This window comes from Leucoraja erinacea, chromosome 10, assembly GCF_028641065.1.
Source record: "Leucoraja erinacea ecotype New England chromosome 10, Leri_hhj_1, whole genome shotgun sequence".
Lineage (NCBI taxonomy): Eukaryota > Metazoa > Chordata > Chondrichthyes > Rajiformes > Rajidae > Leucoraja > Leucoraja erinaceus.
The window spans coordinates 15,699,850-15,717,171 of NC_073386.1; the positions used below are offsets into that span (position 1 = coordinate 15,699,850).

Sequence of the window (17,322 nt, forward strand, 5' to 3'; positions counted from 1 at the left end):
AAAGAAAACTGAAGGGGACTAGCCCCCAAAACAAGCATAAGCTAAAGATAGCTGCAACACAGGCCTGGCAGAACATCACCAGAGAAGACACTCAGCTACATCAGGTGATGTCCATGAATCGCAGACTTCAAGCAGTCATTGCATTCAAAGGATATGCAACAAAATACTAAACATGACTACTTTCATTTACATTACATTGCTGTGTCCCAAACATTATGGTGCCCTGAAATGGGGGCACTATGTATAAACACTGCTGTAATTGCTATATGGTGAAACCAAAATGTATAAAAATGGCCTTTATTAAAATCTGACAATGTGCACTTTATCCACATGTGATTTTTTTCTATTACAAATCTCAAATTGTGGAGTATAAAGGCAAATAAATAAACAATGGGTCTTTGTCCAAAACATTATGGAGGACACTGTATTTCCCTTTCTGAAGTTGGTTACAGTTGGGTAATAACCATATAACCTGCACTCAGACCATAACCCTCCATTCCTTTCCCGTCCATATACATATCCAATTTATTTTTAAATGATAAAATCGAACCTGCCTCCACCACTTCCACTGGAAGCTCATTCCACACAGCCACCACTCTCTGAGTAAAGAAGTTCCCCCTAATGTTACCCCTAAACTTTTGTCCCTTAATTCTGAAATAATGTGTTCATGGAATCTCCTCCCTGATTTGGGAGATGAGGTTGTAAATGTGTTCCTGACATTCCTCTGACCAAGTGGACACAGTTGTAAGTTATTGGTGTTTAAGAAAGAACTGCAGATGCTGGAAAATCGAATGTAGACAAAAGTGCTGGAGAAATTCAGCGGGTGCGCAGCATCTATGGAGCAAAGGAAATAGGCAATGTTTCGGGCAAGAAGGGTTTCGGCTCAAAACGTTGCCTATTTCCTTCGCTCCATAGATGCTGCTACACCCGCTGAGTTTCTCCAGCACTTTTGTCTACCTTGTAAGTTATTGCTGTGCAGGTGAGTAAATAAATCTTGGGAGGCTGATGGGAATGTGGGGAGAATTAAATGGGTTTATTGTAGAATTATTGTAAAATGGGTGTTTGTTAGTATGGACTTGGTGGGCTAAAGGATCTATTAATGTGCTGTGTGACTCTTCTCAGTATGCCACCACAGTTTTAACCAACTTTAACTTTGTTCCTATCTTGTATTAAACACAGAATGAGGCAATTTGACCTATCAAGTCAGTGTCGACAGAGCAATCCAGTCAGTTCCATACCCCCACTTGAAAAATAGTTTTTGTGCTCTGATTTTTTATCTTAGTTTCTTTACATTTAGAATGGTAGAAACTCTTGGGAAGAAGACTCAAGAAATGGGAACAGGTTATGTTGTACAAAGCTTCAAACATGTTGCCATTCAGTATTTTTCTTATGACTTTATACTTTTCATGACTTAGAAGGAAGCCATTTAACCCAGATTATTTGCCTAAATTCATCTAAACACTGATATTTCATCTTTTATCTTCAGCATTTAAATAATCTGTTTTGTATTTTTTCTGTCATTGTCTTTTTGAGCCAAGGTCATGTTTGATCTCATTGATGTTCTGATACAACTTTAGACCTGCAAGATAGTCTTGCTCCATGGGAGGCCGCAAAGAATCCAAGGGCAAGTCATTTCCCATGACAGTGTTATCCTGGTGTAATTCTGTATCAATAAATGCATTTACTGACGGTGCAGATACATTTACTGAACAAGATCAGTTGGCTATAAGGATCAAAGAAGATCACAAAAGATAGAAATGAGTTGAAGAGGGAGAAGAACTTAAATCGCCCCTACCACATGGCATTTTTGATAGATTAATTAAAAAAAAATTAAAGGCTGGACAATTTCTTTTCAACTGCAAATCACAAAGAAAATATTTTTTCCAGAATGTCCCTTCTATTGCAATATTCCTGAAGGAGCTGCATCCAGTGGGGGAAATGTCGGGATATGAACCTTTGTCGCATAAATTGGTGATCCCCATGGTATCGTCAGTCTGCTCTGGGTCAAATTAGTTTTAATCTCACAGGAGCAGAGTGTTTTCTTTCTTAACTAATGGTCTCAGCAACTCTACTGCGTGTGGCTCTTCAGATGAATTACGAGGATTTTGAACAAAGATTAACCACATTAGTGATGTTTAGGAAGGTTGGCCAGAAGACTACAGAGATTGCCAGTTTTAAGACTCAAAACTTTCTTCAAACGTTTCTGTGGGAATGAAAATTTTTCTCATTACCCGAAACAAAAATATAAACTAATAAATCATCATGTCATTAAAAGAAACTTCAAGCAGTATCTTAGAATTTAGATAACAAATTTGATCACTCCCAGGATATAAAGTAAATTTATGGAGACATGCCGTGTCTGGAAAATTTGGAGGAGTCTATTTTTGTTGCTTCTGTTATTTTAGCTCGTTGAATCTGTTTTTACTGACCATCTTTCATGATGGGTGCTGTAACATACAGTGTTAGGTGACATGTTGCAATTAAAAATGGATCACAAATGACCAGGGAAAGCATTCCTGATAGGAACCAACATTTCTGCTCAATCTTTGCCTGCTGGATAGGACAAAACTTTTTGTGCAATAATTCTTGAGAATTTAAAACCATTCACAACTTTTTGGATTGTAGCTTAAATAATAACCAGTTTGCAACCTAACAGTAAAGCACTGAATGATCACAAAGGCCATATTTTGGCATTGATTGAGAGATTAATGCCAGTATCAAACTACCTTGTTCTTTTATGATTGTTGGTTGAAGTAATTGCTTGAAATGGCATTAAAAATAATGTTGCCATTTGATGAGTATAAATACAGCATTGGGTGCTCCCAATGTGGCCTCTTTTACATTGGCAAGACCAAGTGTAGATTGGGTTGCTTTGCCAGGGCCTTTTCACTTCTACACCACCCATCTGCCGTTGTGTTGCCCTCACCCTGCCTTTGCCTGTATCCATCTAAAACATGTGTAGGAAGGAACTGCAGATGCTGGTTTAATGAAGAAGGGTCTCAATCTGAAACGTCACCTATTTTCTCCAAATATGCTGTCTGACCTGCTAAGTTACTCCAGCTTTTTGCCTATTACATACCTATGTCCCAACCCTACCTCTCTTTTCAAGCTTTCTCTCCCCTAATCCGTCCATTTAATCCTCAGATGCAGGCTGATCCACTGAGTTCTTCCAGCACTTTTTTTTTTGCTCAAGGTTTCAGCATCTGCAGTCCTTTCTGTCTCAATTGAAAGTTGTGGGGGTGGACATGCAATGGTTAACATTTAAGGAAAAAGTGCAGAGGATGCCAAAAAAAACCTATTGTGGCACAAATAACAACCAGAAAGTGGCCATCCATGACTGATGAGAAATAACAAAAAAAAGTGTTAAATCCAAGAAAGAGGCTTATAATATGGCTGGGCTGAACGGTCGGCCTGAGGACTGGGACTAGATAAGAAATTAGTCAAAGACTACCAATAAATTGATAAAGGAAGGTAAGCTTGTACTCAAAAGGAAATACAGTGAAGTGAAGATTGAGCAGGCTGGTTCCAAGTCTGGTGGTTAGAAGAGTGAAAAGTGCTCATCAAAACAACTTGTTTTTAAAGGGCTGGTTGCAGTGAGGGTTTTTCAAGCTGAGGATTCTAAAGGTAGGGAGCAGAGTTTTAGATTAAGGCATGGGCAATTTAGGACTGAGATGAGAACGTATGTCTATCCCAACCAATATTGAAAACGCACTGGGCATTATTGCTATAAAAATATAGTGAAAACTGGAATGTGTTTAGGGGAAATAAATGACGTATTTTACTATTTTATAAGGTAAATAATTTGGTGAGAAGCATTTTTTTGTTTTGCTGAAGTAATGTAAGTTTTAGAATTTTATGTATTACACTGGTGATTTACTGTTATTTTCATTGTTAGGCCTAAACTGCACTCTGTTCCTCAGTGCCAGTGAATAATGGGGCTACGTATCTAATACTGCTTAAAAGGCCGGTGTGTCTTGAGCTGTCTCTTCATGTGTATGTTGGTAGTTAAGGCTAATGAAAGTCTTAATCTTGCCTTGTTCCACTTACTATGGGAAAGTTCTTGCATGTAAGTCACTGCACCAGAAAATGTTAACAATTTTTCATCTTGACAAAGCGTAGATTATGTGAATTCTCAGGGTCTGTTCTTATTTTACATCTACTATGTATTCTTCTCGCTGATGTCAAATAGAAGTTTTTATTTGAACCTTTCACTCTTGTGTTGGAATGCTAGAAATGTAAATGGAATCTTTTAGCGATTAAATATGTTTTGGGGAAATTGCTGAATGTCCAGTGAGTGGGATGTTCCACCCTGTTGATTTCCCTATGTATGCCATCTCCTTTATTTGGGAATCTGCGTGCTGGTCCCAGAAGAGGATCTGATATCATCCATTGCAATGTACCCTTTATCCTTTATCTGTGCACTGGATGGCTTGTTTGTTTTCATGTTTAATCTTTTCTTTAACTGGATAGAACGCAAAAAAAAAGCTTTTCACTGTGTCTCAGTACACGTGACAATAATAAGCTAAACTAACCTAAGCTTGTTTTAAGTAGACCTATCCAGTCCACTGTTGCCTTTTTTGCTATTCGCTAATGTAGTAAAACTACCAGTCTCTGGCCAGTCCCCTGCCTCTGGCGGGTGAGCTGGACTTTCCGGGCCGCTCCCAGGATAGTCCCGTCACGTGCGCGATTCGCCGGGATACAGCATAAAGGTATTTAAATTAGGAAGTCGACGTTTACTTACTTGAACTTTATTTACACAGCAGATTAATCACACTGCCAATATCTAAAGGATATTTGAGAACTGATACAAAGCTCATCCGTTGGTAACTGCTGTGTGCGACTTTGGGACAGAGCTGTTTCCCTTTCTCCTCTCTTTTATTATGTCACAAACCATTCACTGAATTGAATATTAGTTAGCAAATTTGATGCTGTCAGGGTCTATCTTGGTGCCAGCTGGAAGAAAGTTTGCAAAAACAACGTGCTTGGACTCATTTGTTAATGTGGCCCATGCATGTTGTGATCCAGAGCCAAATATTTGCCGAAGTAAAAACATTCTAAAAAGAAAAATGAGATTTTTAAATGTTTTTGAAACATTTCATATTGAGATATATATTAAATAATTGTTGGCATGGCTTACATAAGATTAAGCCAGCACTTCCTATCTATTCAATTTTTTTTCCAGTTTTGCCCAATAAAGCTAGTCTGAATTTCCATTTCCAAGCTGCCTTCTGGGGGACACCTGCATGTCATTCCAAAGGATTTTCATTTTTGTCTTGTGTAGCACTTCAGCTGGTGCAGGGTTTTTTTTCAGCTTTCCAAAGTTCAGTTCATTAAAAAGGATACTGGGATGACAAAATGCATTATTCAATCTTGTTAAGGTCACCTTTGTGCCTTGATTTGCACTGTTGTAATACTGTAATCACATCACTAGAGGCCCCTGATTATCTGTGGAAATCAAGATTTCTCTAAGGGATAATATAGATGCTCTAGTATTTTCATTGCTCCATTTTATTTTAAATTACTCCAGGCCCTGTACATGAAGCTCGTTTTTTAATAACAATTTGTACAAAGTGAAGAACTAATAGTGGGCTAAGCTTTTACATATTGTTCCTCTGCTCTCCCCTTCCCATTGTCACTAATGACATTTAAACGGTGTAAATTAAACTGCACATTATGTTTTCCACAGTTGAGTTATGTTGGTTTCTTTCACCCCACCTCACCAGAAGCCAGGCTGCGATGTATTTTTTCATCATCAGACCCGGAGAGAGGACATTCTTGTTTGTTTAACATGGAATGTGGACATTGCTGGAAATGCCAACATTTATTGTCCATCTTTGAACTGAGAAGTTCATCCCTGAATTGATACCCATGGTCATAGTTCAGGAGTCGCATATAAACAAGATCAGATCAATAATGACAAATTTCCTTCCCCGAAGAACATCAGTGAACTAGTCGGGTTTTTACAACAATTTGACAGGTTCATGATTACCGGGGCAGCATGGTGGCGCAGCGGGAGAGACACGGGTTCGATTGGGACTACGGGTGCTGTCATTACAGAGTTTAAACGTTCTCCCCGTGACCTGCATGGGTTTTCCCCCGAGATTCGATTTCCTTCCACACTCCAAAGACGTACAAGTTTATAGGCTACTTGGTTTGGTAAAATGTGAAATTATTCCCAGTGTGCATAGGATAGTTAGTAGGCGCAGATTTAGTGAACCAAAGGGCCTATTTCCGCTGTAAACAGGCATGTATCTTTAAACTAAACAGCAAGATCATATTTTATTCAAAATTAATTTAATTGATTTTAAATTCTAGTTCAGCATTAATTGGATTGACATTGTGGTACATTTCCGATTTACTTGGTGATTTTGTACCATTAAACATTTCCGTGCCTTTATAATAGAGTCTCTGATCCTCCGTGTGGATATAGAATTCCCTGCCTACGTTCCACAAAATGAAAAATCAATTGCATATATGTCATATCCATAATTATCTTGCTTCAGATGTGTAGGAAGGAACTGCAGGTGTTGGTTTAAATCGAAGGTAGACACAAAATGCTGGAGTAACTCAGCGGGACAGGCAACATCTCTGGAGAGAAGGAATGGGTGACTTTTCGGGTCAAGAGGAAGGGTCTCGACTGGAAACATCTCCCATTTCTTCTCTCCAGAGAAGCTGTCTGTCCCGCTGAGTTACTCCAGCATTTTGTGTCTACCGTTATCTTGCTTCAGTTGTGTCTAATCTTGGCTTAATGGTAGTGCTCTCATCTCTAAATCGGTGAACTGAAGCCCCACTTCAGAGGTTTTTTAGCACATGTTCCAGGCTATTTTTTAATGACATTTTAAATTCAGACATGATATCCCTCTGATGTGGGTGCAAAAAAAAATCATGTGACACGGAAGGAAAATAAGATTGCTCTTCTAGCTATTATTTGGCTCAAGCCAACAGCAATCAAATTAATAACCAATTTAACACATAATTAATATAATAATTTATTATATTGCTGTTTACGGTTTTGCAAGAATTAGCTGGAGGTTCTCCATTACAACTTAAAATTGCAATTTAAAATCATTGTACTGAATATCCTGCATTTTTGAAAAGTGTTTGACATATAGAAGTATAATCATTTCTTTTTGCTGCAACACTCTAGCCAGATTATTGCTTTTTCTTATGTTTAGGTTTATTATTGTCAGGTGCCCCAAAGTACTATGAAAAGTTTTGTTTTGCATGCAATCCAATCAAATCTGATAATACCAAACAACCAAGCCAACTCAAGTACATTATATAGAGTAAAGAGAAAGATACAGACTGCAGAATGTAGTTTGCAGCATTGTAACGTAACAGTTCCAGAGACAAAGTCCAATGTCCGCTTCTTCTTCTTGCGTATGGCGTGCACAGCCTAAAGATGTAGGACAACTTGTTTTATTTGATTGTACACGCCGGGTTGATTGCATTCGTCAAAGCAGGGTGGACCGCGTGAAGGTTGCAATCTCCCACCCCGCCAATATCCGCAATGAGGTGGATAAGAATCGGACTGTATCCTAGCATATGGAAGGGCCATTCGGAAGCCTGGGAAGAAGCTGTTTTTGAGTCTGGTAGGACATACTTTCAAGCATTATAAGATCATAAGTGATAGGAGTAGAATTAGGCCATTCGGCCCATCAAGGTTTACTCTGCCATTCAATCATAGCTGATCTATCTCTCCCTCCTAACCCGATTGTCATGCCTTCTCCCCATAACCTCTGAACACCTGTACTAATCAAGAATATATCTCTGCCTTAAATATATCCACTGACTTTGCCTCCACAGCCTTCTGTGGCAGAATTCCACAAATTCACCACCCTACAACCAGAGAGCAGCTCTGAGCTACAGTCTACCTCAATGGAGACCCTCGGACTATCTAACAACTAACTAGATCTTTTAAAACTCCACTCATATACCATACTGAAGCCAGATTTGTACCTAGGTCATTGGAGCTGTCAGGCAGCACCTTATCTAGCTGTATTATTGTGTTTACTTCATATATAAGTTTGTTGGTCTTTATCTAATCACCTTAATTTACTTACCTTCTTCCAGTCTAAACCGTTTCTCTTATTGGGTCGACCAGCACCGAAGTATAGCCCACCCCGTCCATGCAAACCATCAAATACCTATCTGCATTAATCTCATGTACCAGCCAATCTGATTAGATTCTTAATGAATTTAAATACCGGCTTCCATCAAAATCTCAGTTGGTTGGAATTGGTCATAACATTTTTTCCACCCTGACCCTTAGTGCTGGTTCTATTCAGGGTTGTGTGTTCAGCCCCTGATCTACTCCCTGTACACTCTGACAGTGTGCCAACTATAATGCCAACTCAATCTATAAGTTTGCAGTGGTACCTCTGTGCCAGTCAGATCAACAACAACATTAAGACATAGTACAGGAAAGACATTAGGATTCATGTGTTATGGTGTAAGAACAACCTAACTCTTAACATCATCAACATAAGAGTTGGATGTTGACCTAAGGAAGCAGGGCTTTGAAAGCAACCCTGTTCTCATCAATGGAGCTGCCGTAGGGATGGCCAATGGCATCAAGTTCCTAAGCATTCAAATCACCAGCAACATAATCTGTTCCCTTCACACTGATGGGGTGATCAAAAAGTGTAGCAGTATTTATTTTAGGCATCTGAGAAGATTTGGTATATTTTTGAGGATTCTCACGAACTTCTACATATGCACTATGAAAAGCATTCTGATGGGATGCATCTCAGCCTGTTATGACAAATGCTCTGTTCTTGACTGCCTGTAGTGGTGAATGCAGCAAGGGTTGTAATCATGGTTCGTCACTTCCATCTAGTCCAACTACACGGTGCATTTCATCAGGAGGCTGTGAATATCACCCACGATGCCTGTCACCCGGGTCATTCTCTTTTCCTTCTACCTTCTGGGAAAAGCTATCGAGTTTGAAATCCTGGATATCTAGACTTAAGAGCTTTTTCCCCACTGCTATCAGACAACTGAACCGATCACTTATTTCCTTCCTAGAAGTGGTACCATGTATTCTCACTATAAATTCTACATCATTTGGTTATTCCATTATTACACCAATATTTTTTTGGCCTGCTTCAAATTGCACTGCAAACTTTGTACCATTCTGCTTCTTTGCATTTATTTTGTTATTTATTGCTGTATCTATTGTTATTACGTATACTATGTACTCCATGAGATTCACGTGAACAAGAATTTCATTGCACTCTGGTGTATACGACAGTGGATTAATCCAAATCTCAAGTACACCTCCTTGATTCCAAGGAGAACAAACCTAACTATTATTAATTCACATAACTAAATCTGTTAACCCTGAATCATTTGAATGAAATTCTTCTCCACCCTCTAATGCCGTTAAAGTTGGTACTGGAACAAGACACAAATCTCCACCTATTGTTCATGTTCATAAGTGATGGAAGCAGAATTGGGCCATTCGGCCCATCAAGTCTATTCCACTATTCAATCATGGCTGATCTATCTTTCCCTCTTAACCTCATTCTCCTGCCTTCTCCCCAAAACCCCTAACTCTCGTAGTAATCAAGAATCTATCTATCTCTGCCTTAATGCCTTATTGCCAAATTAAAGTTCCAAAAATTCATCATGACCTCCTTGTTCTGCTTATATTTATAAACCATTAAAATTCTTTATGCTTTTTAACAATTATCTTTGCCTGTCTTGTCATTTAGAACAAACTATGCACATGCAACTCACCATCTCTCAATTGTAAAGTAATTTAGTCACTGCTGGCTTCTGAAATATTTAGTTAACAGCGGAGAGCGAACTGTAGTTTTTGCATTGATTATATGCAATATAATGCAATCGTTCTACTGTTTCCATACTTGCATCGTGGCATCAATGGAACAAATTCCAGTGAGGCAACAACTTTTATTATTGAAAAGTTACTATTGGGGATTTTTGTGTCTTTATAAACCTGAGTATATATCAAAGTTGGAGTTGGGGTGTTGAGTTGAGCAGGAATTCAGGATAAGTAGTGGATTTCCAATTTGGGAAAATGCCAAGAAAATCGGGTTTTTTTTAATTTGCACTTCTTTATAGTTACATTTTAATAAAAGATACCATTAAGGAAATTAGGTTGGATAGATACACTCAGTTGTCATGTTTTGGAATATTTGTTCAAAATGTATTTATATGAATAGATACCATATGTCTAGAGAATAATGTAATTTGTTTGATGCTTCTCAAACTAATACATGTGGTAGGCTTCTGCGTGAATCGGTAAGAATATTTAATCTGTGCAGTTTTGACCATGATGGCGCAGCATTCTGTCATGTGACTGCCAGTGACAGACCAAGAGATTTCTAGTTCTCTTGAATGGATTATTTTAACCTATGGATGCTCAGGTCAAATGAAGTACATCCATTGTAGTCACAATGGAGACAACTAACTTAACACAGGCTGGTGATCAAAGCTAAAGTCTAATTGATCTGTAAACTGATTACAAAACCATGCGGTGATTTGTCCAGTCAGGTAATGGGAGCCTAATGTCCATGAACGAATGTCCAGGATACTAATGGAACATTATTCCTGGAAGTAGGGAAGCATTACCTTCACCTAATTGGGATGTAATTTACTCCAGAAGCATTTTGGTCAGCCTTTGGGTCTAAGGAGGCCATTTATTGCCCGAAGATGAGGATACCTTCTGTCACTTAAAAGGGGATCAATCCATCTTGTCTTTTGGTATACGAGTTCAAAACAATTTTAATGGTCAACCTCTTTCTACTAGGTCAAGAGAATAACCTGTTAAAAGTTTTAACTACAGTTCTTCACAAATGATGTGAAGGTTTGTCCAGCTCTTGAAAGTTCAAACCATTGTAATAAAGGATCATCAAAGTCTTGAATACACTGGCCTGCTTAGATTACTTATTCCAATTCCATGTCAACCTTTCTCAGTGTGAATGTGCTGTATTGTCATATAACTTATATTTGGATATTAAAACTGAAAAAAATACAAACCCATCCAACAAAGCCATTTAGTTAGTGGTATGAAGGTTTCTTGCTTTACTAAAGACTCTGATGAAAGGCTGCACTGGGAATAAACAAACAACATAGTAACATAATAACAGGACTAATACATTCAACCGGTTGAGTCTTTCAGTTAACACAATTATGGTTGATCTGCAGCTGAACTCAGTGTACCCACAATTTGATTCCTGATCTCTTGGTATCTTTGACTAACAAAATGTATCAATACCAGATCATCCTAAATTAGCTATTGACTGAGCATCAATTGCAGATGGAAATTCCAAACTTCATCCTTTATAAGTACAACCATTTGAGAGTTGCGTCTCTGGAAGATTTGAAATCTGCCAGGTATTACTGTTAACAAAGTTGAACATACTTGTCTATTACCTGAGAAATTTTAGGTTTATCATTGTCACGTGTACTGAAGTACAGTGGAAAGCCTTGATTTAATTATGTAGAATGCATGCTCATAATTTTAATTGACGTCTGTGCAACCAGAGCAATTGTACTGCTAAAGTGATTGTTCACAACATAAGTGTAATATATGATCACCATGACTACCTAATTTACATTAAGCATTCTTCTGAAATCTCCCATTTATTTTCTGTGGACACTTTTCATTCATGTTATGGTTTGTTATTCGTTTGGACATGATTTCAATAAAAAATGAGAGAAACGCTTAAGTTATTTAGCAAATTGATAAACAGTAAAGAAAGCTGTCTTGGAAAAAAAACTGCTCCCATGTAATCTCCCTGCAGTGGTCAGATACCAATGTCTCTTAAGAACACAGCTGTTACTTTGACCACAGGTGGTGATTGAATTTGACAAGCAATCACTTCTATTGACACTTGTACAATGACACTCTATTATACAATGTAATATGCAGCCTTTAGTTTTTTTTAGCTTGTGCTAACAAAAAAAGACATTGCTTTCAAAAATGACCATTATTTTTGGAAAAAAATTGATATTGCAAGTATGAATCTTTCTAGTCCCAACCCTCTTTTTCCACATTGAGACGATGGTCTTAATAATTCCCTACTAGACTAAGTGAGACCCGTTGGGTCCCTGCCACACAGGAGGCCCCCAATGCAATATTCCACCACTCACCCATAGCCCCCAACTGCACAGGTGCAGCTAATTTCCCCTCATCCCTAGCACTCTCTCCACCTTCCCTTTTCTTTCCCCTCCCCCAATCCCTCCCTCACCTCTCTCTCCCTTTCCTTTCCCCTACCCTCAGTCACTCCCTCCATAACTCCTCCCCCTCCCTATCTCACTATCTCCCACCTCCCCTATCCCTCCTCACCTCTCCCACTGCCCTCCTCTCCCTCTAATCCCCACTTCCTTCCTCCCCCTTCTGTACTCCCCCCTTCTCTCCCCCTATCCCGCCTCCTCCACCACTCTCCCTCCTCATCTCCTCCCTCTTATTTTCCCTCTCCTCGTCCCCCAATCCCTCTCTCACCTCTTCTTTTCCCTACCCTCAATCACTGCCTCCCTCCATAACTCCTCTCTTCCCTACTCCCCTCCTCTCCCTCTATCCCCTCCTCCCCCACTCTCCCTCCTCACTTCCCCAGGATCTCGAGGTTGCTGCTCCTCTACCTTCTTGCGTGCCCCGGAGGATCATCAGTCGCCGCCCTCGGAGCCAGGCCTCGAATCCTCGGCCCGGAAGCACCATCAGCTACGGCTGGAGTGGGGTGTGGGGGAGAGCTCTGAGAAAAGACGGGCGGAGAGGGGGGTATCACGGGGGAAGGGGGCAAGAGCCAGCGATGGGGACCAGAGAGGAAGGGGCTGGAGCTTCGGGGCATTGCAATGGCGGTGCGTTTGAGACTCACAGAGGGCGCTGGACCCTATCCTCCGCCAGGATCAGATTCACCGCTTTCCGTTTGGCGACATCTCCGACGCCAGGCCGCGTCTCTTCCGGTCCCTCCGAAATTGTGTTCGTTTGGAGACCTCCGCCGGCCTCCCTCAGCTCCAGTAAAGACGCGATGGTGCAGGAAGGGGCGGACCGTCCTGGGGAGTGACAGGAGAAGAGACCAATCCACGCGGCGTTGACAGGCAGGAGATGAGATCGATCTTTTATGATTCCTTAAACCTTTAAACCTCGCTGACTTACAATATATTACCGATCGGAACAAAACTTGTTGCACTCGTAGCACATGAGAACGGTGAGTGAGCTGACGAAAAATCGTAGCGCTATCGCAGACCGTTTTTGCGCAAATAGTAAAACAACGCAAACCGGAAGAGCACAAGATTGGTGTTTTAATGATAGATAGATAGATAGATCGATAGATAGATTTCTATAACATTAAGTTTCATAGGAAAACAACTATTGGCTTACAGCAGAACTGCCTGTGCAATAATAGTTTTGTGTATCTTGGCGCTTGTGAACACAAGAAACGGGTGTAAAATGCATCAGCAATATTCCTGTGTATAATAATTATACACTCTTTTTTCATGTTAAAAAAAGAGCTGGGAGAACATATTTTTATTCAGTTAGCCAGTTGTTTATCTTGTAGATTACTGATTATATTATGAGCATGTTATTTTGATTCTGTGGTTTATTTATGTTGCAAAATAATCTGAAAAGTAATACAGCTGATGGATTTTGGCTGAATGTTTGGTTCAGTGAATTGATAGGGAACATTGGCATCATTACCTTTTCTCCATTAATATCATTGGGAGTTGTTGTCAGTAACCTGTATTACCATAGGACAGGCTAATGAAGATGTCCGTTCATAGAAACTGTTCATGGGAAAACAGTTGTTAAGCCATTAACCAGAGAAAAGCACAAACAATGACACTTGGATTTGTTGCCTGTCATTTTCTCTGGAATATTTGAATTGTTTTGATGTTAGTGCTGTCAGACATATTTACTGTGTGGCAAAGGCCTGTTTACTGAAGTGGAACCTTTGCCTTCAAAGCTGTGTTAACAAAGTGCTTATACAGCTGCTTTATTCAGCTGTGTCACGCTATCTTGTAGTGATTTCAGGCACAATTTATTACCAAACATTCAACCTTCTGAGGTTCAGCATTTTACTCTGTACTAACCTTGCTATCATGAGTTGTTTGCAGGATGGATAATATTGTTAAAATTGGCTTTTATTTATTTAGATCTAATCATGTCACCAAAATATACCAATGCTAAGTCTATGGAGACCAAACAATAACTGGATCATTAAATAATAATAAAATCTGAACCAAAGTTTATTTCTTAAAGTACATGGTATATCCCTCCTAGTAAAGCAGAGTGTAGGACCATGGTGTTACCTTGCAAATGTAGAGGGGAATTAGGGAAAAGATTTATGAAGATTTCAAATTTAGAAAAAATCTGAAAGGAAGCCGGTAAAAGAACTTAACAATATAATGGTAGACAAAAATGCTGGAGAAACTCAGCGGGTGAGGCAGCATCTATGGAGCAAAGAAATAGGCGGTGTTTCGGGTCGAGATCCTTTTTCATACTGATGGGGGGGGGGGGGGGGGGGGGGGGGGGGGGTGAAGAAAGGAAGAGGCAGAGACAGTAGGCTGGGGGAGAGCTGGGAAAGGGAGGGGAAACGGGGAGAAAGCAAGGACTGCCTGAAATTGGAGAAGTCAATGTTCATACCTAGTAGTAGGTCCCCGTCGGTCATGACTGACCATGAGTGATGCATCCTAGTTGGATGCAAGCTTCGGTGATGTCATATGGAGGACAGGCTGTTGCCCATGCAGCATGTCCCCCCCCCTCTCCGCGTCGCTGATCGATCCAAAGGAACAGCAATTCATACCGCTGGGGTGTAAACTACCCAAGCAAAATATGAGGTGCTGCTCCTCCAATTTGCGGTGGGACTCACTCTGGCCATGGAGGAGGCCCAGGAAAGAAAGGTTAGATTCGGAATGGGAGGGATAGTTGAAGTGGTGAACCACCGGGAGATCAGGTTGGTTATTGCGAACTGAGCGGAGCGATCTACAAGCCTGCATTTGGTCTCTCCGATGTAGAGCTGTTCGGTGCAAACCAGGGCATCGGAGATGTTCTCATTCTTTAGGGAACGGGGGTTCTCCTCTTCGGCTATAAATGAGGCTGTCACCTCCGATCTCACTCCCCATCCCCCCACGTAACAAGGACAGAGTCCCCCTTACCTCACCTTCCACCCTACCAGCCGTCACAACAGATAATCCTCCAACATTTTCGCCACTTCCAACGGGATCCCTCCATTGGCCACATCTTCCCATCTCCTCCCCTTTCAGCTTTCCGCAGAGACCATTCCCTTCCCACCCAAACCACCCTCTCCCCTGGTACTTTCCTTTGCAACCGCAAGAAATGCTACACTTGCCGCTTTACCTCCCCCCTCGACTCCATCCATGGACCCAAGCAGTCTTTCCAGGTGTGGCAGAGGTTCACCTGCACCTCCTCCAACCTCATCTATTGCATCCGCTGTTCCAGGTGTCAACTGCCCAGCGGTATGGACATTGCCTTCTCCAATTTCAGGTAGTCCTTACTTTCTCCTTCCTTCCCCTCCCCAGCTCTCCCCCAGCCCACTGTCTCCGCCTCTTTCTTTCTTTTTCCCGTCCCCTGCCCCACATCAGTCTGAAGAGGATCTCGACCCGAAACGTCGCCTATTTCCTTTGCTCCATAGATGCTGCCTCACCCACTGAGTTTCTGCAGCATTTTTGTCTACCTTTGATTTTTCCAACATCTGCAGTTCTTTCTTTAACAATATAATGGAGAATGTTGTCTAGAGAACATCTTGAGGATAATAAAGTTATGTTTTTCTCGCATTGTAGATGAATTACTTGGTGATTGTGATTAAATGCCACATTTGCATCAAAAAGTAAATCCATCAAGCAATTTCAACAATATCATAAAAGCTTTGAAATCGTATTGGGCTTGTGAAAGGATTTACTCAGCTTTGATATTTCAAGAAAATGATTGAGATTCACTCATCCAAGTATTTTCAAAGCTTTGAAACTAGGTGATAAAACTATTATTGCTGCAATTGATTTACGAAACTTTGACAATAGGAAAACTGGTCGCACAACTCCTTGACTTCAATTCCACTGCAACGAATATAATTGCAAAAAAACGTGCTTCTTTATTTTGAACTAAGATGTAGCAGATGATGGATCATCGGTGGTGAAAACTAAACTGATGTAATCTAATCTCACATAGATGTGAATGATGAAAAGCACTCGATGATGTGCTTATGGAGATGTTGACTCTTAAGTCTATTCCACCTCTAAATGATGTTGATGTTACAGTTCTTGTTACTTGTGAGACCAAGATTGTGTTGATGCAAATAATTAATGTGGAATAGGCCATCTGTTATTATGGAGGTAATTATTAAATTATACTAACAATGATTACTGGCAGAGTGTGAGATGTGTGATATAATATCAAGCTGTGGATGCTAACTATTCCTTTAATACTATCACCCTTAAGGATAATTTCATGCGACTGCCTGTTGGTTAGACTTGTAATAGTATTTTGTGGGACAGAACATTCCAGAGTGGGAAATTTGATAAAAAAAAAGATGCTGGGTAGGTTTTTCATGAATTCTGGAATGAAGTGCTTTGAGAAGTTGGTTATGGCACAAATCAACTGCTGCCTCAGAGATAACAGAAACACACACATCAGGCTGCTGTTGATCAACTACAGCTCGGCATTCAACACTACCTTCCCTCCAAACTCATCACCAAGCTCCAGGACCTGGGTCTCTGTACTTCCCAGGGCCTGATGATCTGCATCCCAGGTACTCAAGGAGGTGGCTCCAGGAATCGTGGATGCATTGGTGATCATTTCCCAATGTCCTATAGATTCAGGATTAGATCCTGTGGATTGGCGGGTAGCTAATGTTATCCCACTTTTCAAGAAAGGGGCGAGAGAGAAACCGGGGAATTATAGACCAGTTAGTCTGACATCGGTGCTGGGCAAGTTGCTGGAGTCAATTATTAAATAAGTAATAACGGCGCATGTGAAAAAAGGATTGGTCCAAGTCAGCATGGATCATGGACCAAGTCAGAAGGTGAAATCCTGCTTGACTAATCTTCTGGAATTTTTTGAGGATGTGACAAGTAAAATGGATGAAGGAGAGCCAGTGAATGTAGTGTATCTGGACTTTCAGAGAGCCTTTAATGAGGTCCCACACAGGAGATTAGTGGACAAAATTAGAGCAGATGGTATTGGGGATAGGGTATTGACATGAATAGAAAATTGGTTGGCAGATAGAAAATTAATAGTAGAACCCTGTCAGAATGGCAGGCAGTGGCGAGTGGAGTGCAGCAAGGCTCGGTGCTGGGGCTGCAACTATTTACAATATATATTAATGATTTAGATGATGG

General features: G+C 40.5%; 1 protein-coding gene across 6 annotated transcripts in view; it reads left to right on the plus strand.

Annotated features, from left to right (window-relative positions):
* The window catches only part of LOC129700815 (CMP-N-acetylneuraminate-beta-1,4-galactoside alpha-2,3-sialyltransferase-like), a 389,167-nt gene that overhangs the window by 236,326 nt on the left and 135,519 nt on the right, over positions 1-17,322 (plus strand). The window lies entirely within an intron of this gene.